Source organism: Electrona antarctica (genome assembly GCF_951216825.1).
Source record: "Electrona antarctica genome assembly, chromosome: 17".
Taxonomy (NCBI): Eukaryota; Metazoa; Chordata; class Actinopteri; order Myctophiformes; family Myctophidae; genus Electrona; species Electrona antarctica.
In genome coordinates, this window is record NC_136798.1 from 41,830,238 (window position 1) to 41,837,611 (window position 7,374).

A 7,374-nucleotide genomic window follows, 5' to 3' on the forward strand; every position below is an offset into this window, starting at 1 on the left:
CAAGACAACACATATTTTGTGTCGAGTGTCAAGCTGAAAAGGTTTGGGAAATCAGAAGTGGACAAACTCGAGTGAGGCCTGGAACAATTAGAGGAAATTAGCAAATTACGAAAACATCCATTCACACGTACTATCTGCTGTCCATTAACTCTCAATCTAACTGAGAATGTGTGAAACCCAGTGAAGCACATCGTCAGTGTGGTGCATATTAGCATTAAAATGACCCAGCCAGCTTATCACATATTTGACTACATAGTACATATTAACATTACAGTTATACAAATAACAAGCAAAACAGTGTCATATTTTATTTTCCGGTATTGTTTTTTATAATCATTATAATTTTACAAGCATTTTATAATAATTTTGCATTGTTCCTGTCAGGTCAGTGGGTGTTCAAGGTGAAGTGGTAAACATGTCTCAAAGTGGCCCAGAGCATCTGCCAAAAGACTAAAATATTCTTAAATGATAACAAATGTATTCCAATTTAGGATAGCAGATACGATATTTTGCTCTATTGTTCTATAAGTAAGTTCCCTTTTCTCGACACACAAATCTACTATGTCATGTCCAATAGAAACACCGAGAACATGCATTGAACAAATCAATTCTGGATATACCAAATTGGATATACCAAGATTGTCCTCAAATAAACAAAGACAAAACTGAAGTGCTTGTTTTGAAGTCAAGGACAATGGATTAAAAGTTAGCGCTCAGCTTCAAACCTTGTTGTAGTCATGGCCTCAGAACTTTAACCAGCCACATTAGCACCGTCAAAGTCAGATTATATGATTTATATCCAACCAGAATCTTTTACAGATGTCCCTAAAAATATATCAGGTGATTGCAGCTCATTCAGAACGCTGCTACTCAAGTATTTAGTCTTTAGTATTACTAGAGTAGGCTTCATGTGTGTCAAATAATATATTTTCAAAATACTACCGCTGGTCTATAAAGCATGGGTCTTGCGTAGGTGTCACCCATTCATACCTCTAAGGTCACCTGGGAAAGGTTTGCTTTATGACCACAGAATTAAAACATAGTATTCAGTTTAATGTGTAACATATCTGGAACAAACTCCCTGAAAACTGCAGCTCTGCAACAACTCCGTTATTTTGAATCACAGCTAAAAACATGCATGCCTGTTTGCTGCTGCCTTTCATTGAGATTGTGTCATTATTATTCTACACTGACATGTAATTTAATTTAAATTATTTCATTCATTTCTGTTTATTGTTGTTGTTATTTTCTTTGCTCTGTGTCCTGAATATGTTTTCATTTACTTAATGTTTGATATAAAACTCATTGAATTGCCTTGTTGTTGGGAGCAGTGATTGGCCAGTTTTGTGTCCCGCCCCCTCACTTTGATTCCACCATCAGGGCCCTCTGTTAGTATTTAACAAGAGTTTGTTCTGCTTGGAGTCACTTTAATCTCTGCTAGTTGTGAAGCGCTGAACTTCTCCTTTCTACACTAGCTGAAGCATTTCGTTTTAGTTTTGGTTCTACTTTAAACTTTAGTACTTTTGCACTATTTTTTAAAATAGATCTTGTATCAGTTTGTTTGGGAAGGTTTTGAGTTATGGCTTTACTACAAACATTGAAGTCCTTGGTCAACCAGAGACTATCTGCTGCTGCTGAAGAGATATTTGGGGTCGTTGGAAGAATTCTAACAGAGTACGAGGATGAAGCTTTCCACATCAAGCAAGAAACTGACCGCCAACGCAGACTACTGGATATGGTTTTACAACCAATCGTCAAACTACACAGAGCAGGTTGGTAAAACATTTACTGAGAGAGAGAGAGAGAGAGAGAGGTTGTGTTTTCACCATTATTTCTTACATGGCAATGGTGACTATTTGGAATGGAAGAGGTGGTGGAAACTTTGCATTGATAATAGTCAGTAGTATTCTAGTTGTAGTTCCATTCATGTTAGGGTGACTGTTAAACTAACATTAACAGAATCAAGTAGTAAGTAATACTTTATTTAAATGTTGACCATGAATAATCATAGACTGTTTAAAATAACCTAACTCATTAAACGTGTTGCACTTTTAAAACAACAGAGGATATAGCTGGTAGCAATAGGGTTGTATAATTTACATTTGAGAAACAAGGAGATGCTTGTTTTAGAAATGAAGCATTGCTGAAGTAAGAAACAATCATTTGCATGATACTTCACACTGACATACAAAAAACATTAGGGTATGGAAATTGGCCATCGTGGTAGAGTGCGACCCTCAACCACCCATTGGAATGTAAATGCATGCCTTCCAGCCTTTGTATACTACTCGTCTGGCAGGTATATCTATTTGAAAACCTTTAGTGCTACGATTGTGCGCGGGGGGACGACAATTAACACATCTTGCCTGTCCAAAATGTAATTCTTGCCTGCCCAAAATGTAATTCCTGGAAACGCCACTGAGAAAGAGTGTCATGTTCAAACATGTAATGATGTGTTTCTCCTCTATATCTTCTGTCTAGACTCTATGCACCTCCTTGTGTGTAAAGAGGAGGTATTCCATGAGCAGCAGCAGCAGAGAACCTCCAGTCTAATCAAAGAGGAACCAGAGTCTCTACAGATTAAAGAAGAACAGGAGGAGAGAACCTCCAGTCTGATCAAAGAGGAACCAGAGTCTCTCCAGATTAAAGAACAACAGGAGGAGAGAACCTCCAGTCTGATCAAAGAGGAAGCAGCATCTCCACAGATTCAAGAGGAAAATGATGAGCTACTTCAAAGATCAGAGGAGCATGGTGGATCAACAGAGAAATTACTATCAGTGAAACATGAAGATGATGATGAAAACATGCAAACAGAACATCTAAACAGAACATCTAAAAGCATGGAAACACAAGCTGATGTAGTGGACTGTGGAACATCACAACCAACTAGTGATGACCAGCTCCCCTCTTCACACTGTTCTGAATCTGACATCACTGAAGACAGTGATGAATGGGATGAGACCACGGATGACCAGTCTGGTTTAAACACACTGAAATCGCACAATACACAACACATGGGAGGAAATAGTTTGTCTTTGAGCAACAAGCTGCTCCATGACCTCAAATCACCAAAAGAAAGTCACTACATGAGGACTCACACAGGTAAGAAATGTTTTAGTTGTGCAGATTGTGGTAAAATGTTTAATCGCAAGGGAAATCTGAAGACACACACAATGATTCATTCAGGGGACAAGCCATTTGTTTGTACAGTGTGTGACAGTGGCTTTAATCAAAGGGGTAGTCTAAAATCACACATGTTGACTCACACAGGGGAATGGCCCTTTACGTGTACAGTTTGTGGCAAGGGCTGCAGTCAAAAGGGTGATCTAAAAAAACACATGATGTCTCATACAGGGGAAAGGCCCATAACTTGTACTGTTTGTGACAAAGGCTTTATGCAAAGCAGTGGTCTAAAAAAACACATGATGACTCATACAGGGGAAAGGCCCATAACTTGTACTGTTTGTGACAAAGGCTTTGTTCATAGGGGTGATCTAAAAAAACACATGATGTCTCATACAGGGGAAAGGCCCATAACTTGTACTGTTTGTGACAAAGGCTTTGTGCATAGCAGTAATCTAAAACAACACATGATGACTCATACAGGGGAAAAGCCCTTTACATGTACAGTTTGTGGCACATGCTTTAGTCTAAAGGGTAATCTAAAATTACACATGAGGACTCATACAGGGGAAAGGCCCTTTACATGTACAGTTTGTGGCAAGGGCTGTAGTCTAAAGACTGATCTAAAAAGACACATGAGGACTCATACAGGGGAAAACACATTTACGTGTACAGTTTGTGAAAAAGGCTTTAGTCTGAATTGCAATCTAAAAACACACATGAAGACGTATCATATAGGAAAAAGCTGTTAAATAATGAGTGTTCTTTTTTCAAATAAGGCATTATGTTGACACTTAATGTAAATTATCAGCAGTCGATCGATTTGTGAATCGATTTTCAACTTGTATAATGCTGATACTGATATACTAATATGAGAAGCAGTGTTTGCCCACATTTGTCAGCAATTAAAATGTCATATTCATGAATATTCATGCAGGGTGGTACAATTGAAACTTCTATCTGTGTGTTGACATGGACATGTTTGGACTAGTGTATGTGGACTGGTGTATTTCAATCACTTAGTTGGATTATGTGTTAAGATTTTCTGTAGTATGTTTTCTTCATAGCCTAGAATGCATTGTAACAGAAAATATTTACTCTGTAAAAAACACTTTCCGTAATTTCTTCTTTTTCAAAGGGGTAGTCTAAAATTACACATGTTGACTCACACAGGGGAATGGCCCTTTACGTGTACAGTTTGTGGCAAGGGCTGCAGTCAAAAGGGTAGTCTAAAAGCACACATGAGGACTCACACTGGGGAAAAACTCTTTACATACATGTACTGTTTGTGGAAAAGGCTTTGTTCATAGGGGTGATCTAAAAAAACACATGATGTCTCATACAGGGGAAAGGCCCTTAACTTGTACTGTTTGTGACAAAGGCTTTGTGCATAGCAGTAATCTAAAAAAACACATGATGACTCATACAGGGGAAAAGCCCTTTACATGTACAGTTTGTGGCACATGCTTTAATCTAAAGTGTAATCTAAAAAGACACATGAGGACTCATACAGGGGAAAACACATTTACGTGTACAGTTTGTGAAAAAGGCTTTAGTCTGAATTGCAATCTAAAAACACACATGAAGACGTATCATAGAGGAAAAAGCTGTTAAATAATGAGTGTACTTTTTTTCAAATAAGGCATTATGTTGACACTTAATGTCAATTATCAGCAGTCGATCGATTTGTGAATCGATTTTCAACTTGTATAATGCTGATACTGATATACTAATATGAGAAGCAGTGTTTGCCCACATTTGTCAGCAATTAAAATGTAATATTCATGAATATTCATGCAGGGTGGTACAATTGAAACTTGTATCTGTGTGTTGACATGGACATGTTTGGACTAGTGTATGTGGACTGGTGTATTTCAATCACTTAGTTGGATTATGTGTTAAGATTTTCTGTAGTATGTTTTCTTCATAGCCTAGAATGCATTGTAACAGAACATATTTACTCTGTAAAAAACACTTTCCGTAATTTCTTCTTTTTCAAATAAAGGTTTGACAGCTACAGATCCTTTGTGTGTTCATTACAGAAAGCTCATCCACATGTGTTTCACCTACTTTAAGTATGGACGGCTTGTACTGTTTTTCACTGTCAAATACAGTACTTTTCTAACAGACAGAAGGCAATTGACCTTTTTACCAATACATTATTATTAAAGAAACTGTTAACTGGTTAATATGTGTACCGTCACTTTTAAAGTGTAATTTTGTTTACCCGAGCAGCGCTGTTTGGCAGGTATCAATACCCTTTTAGAGCGATATGTTTGTGCCAGCATGGATGATTACATTTATTGTTTGATCACCTCTTGTATTGTAACAGAAAATATTTCCTATGTATTCCATAATTTCTTCTTTTTCAAATAAAGGGCAGATACAGATCCTATATTTGTGTCCATTGCAGAAAGCTCATCACATCACATGTGTTTCAAAGTATGGACATCTACTGTGAACAATACAGGGACAAGAACTGCTTCATTTTACACCCTTCATACCAAAATATTACTATAACCCATTTTGGACTGGGGCAGATTATAAAAACGCCTTCTAAACCCTGTTTCTGGAAAAACGTCAAGTATTTATAAAGCAGCATCAGAAAGATGATTAATTGTGCAGTCTATACACATACTTTACTTTAACTTGCTACATAACTACATTGAACATGACAGGAGCCAGGCTTAATGTTACAGTGTGCATACTGTCCAAAACACATATTACACACACAAAAAGGTGTTTCTTGTTTCCAAAACATCATGACATGACAGGGTCTATTTTCTCTCCATGCTTATTGTACTCTCTATACTGCTGCATGTACAGAAAGATATTTAACCAGGACATGTTAAACTACATGTACAGAAAAGCCACTTTCTAACTGTTTTGATGACATAGGTGAAACATTTACAATGTGTTTTCAGTTTCTAGATGGGCTATTTTCATCTTCTAATCTACAACATACTATTAAAAAGGTCTTGAGAGGTTCAATCGTGAATTTAACCTGTCAAAATAAAATGATAGATACAAAGAATTATGCATTTTATTTTTTTAATTGTATTTACAGGCAAGACAACACATGTATATTTTGTGTCGAGTGTCAAGCTGAAAAGGTTTGGGAAATCAGAAGTGGACAAACTCGAGTGAGGCCTGGAACAATTAGAGGAAATTAGCATATTACGAAAACATCCATTCACACGTACTGTCTGCTGCCCATTAACTCTCAATCTAACTGAGAATGTGTGAAACCCAGTGAAGCACATCGTCAGTGTGGTGCATATTAGCATTACAATGACCCAGCCAGCTTATCACATATTTGACTACATAGTACATATTAACATTACAGTTATACAAATAACAAGCAAAACAGTGTCATATTTTATTTTCCGGTATTGTTTTTTATAATCATTATAATTTTACAAGCATTTTATAATAATTTTGCATTGTTCCTGTCAGGTCAGTGGGTGTTCAAGGTGAAGTGGTAAACATGTCTCAAAGTGGCCCAGAGCATCTGCCAAAAGACTAAAATATTCTTAAATGATAACAAATGTATTCCCATTTAGGATAGCAGATACGATATTTTGCTCTATTGTCCTATAAGTAAGTTCCCCTTTCTCGACACACAAATCTACTATGTCATGTCCAATAGAAACACTGAGAACATGCATTGAACAAATCAATTCTGGATATACCAAATTGGATATACCAAGATTGTCCTCAAATAAACAAAGACAAAACTGAAGTGCTTGTTTTGAAGTCAAGGACAATGGATTAAAAGTTAGCGCTCAGCTTCAAACCGTGTTGTAGTCATGGCCTCAGAACTTTAATCAGCCACATTAGCACCGTCAAAGTCAGATTATATGATTTATATCCAACCGGAATCTTTTACAGATGTCCCTAAAAATATATCAGGTGATTGCAGCTCATTCAGAACGCTGCTACTCAAGTCTTTAGAAATACAAAGAACGTTGAGCATATCAGGTCTTAAACCTTAACACTGGCTTCATGTGTGTCAAATAATATATTTTCAAAATACTACCGCTGGTCTATAAAGCATGGGTCTTGCGTAGGTGTCACCCATTCATACCTCTAAGGTCACCTGGGAAAGGTTTGCTTTATGACCACAGAATTAAAACATAGTATTCAGTTTAATGTGTAACATATCTGGAACAAACTCCCTGAAAACTGCAGCTCTGCAACAACTCCGTTATTTTGAATCACAGCTAAGAACATGCATGCCTGTTTGCTGCT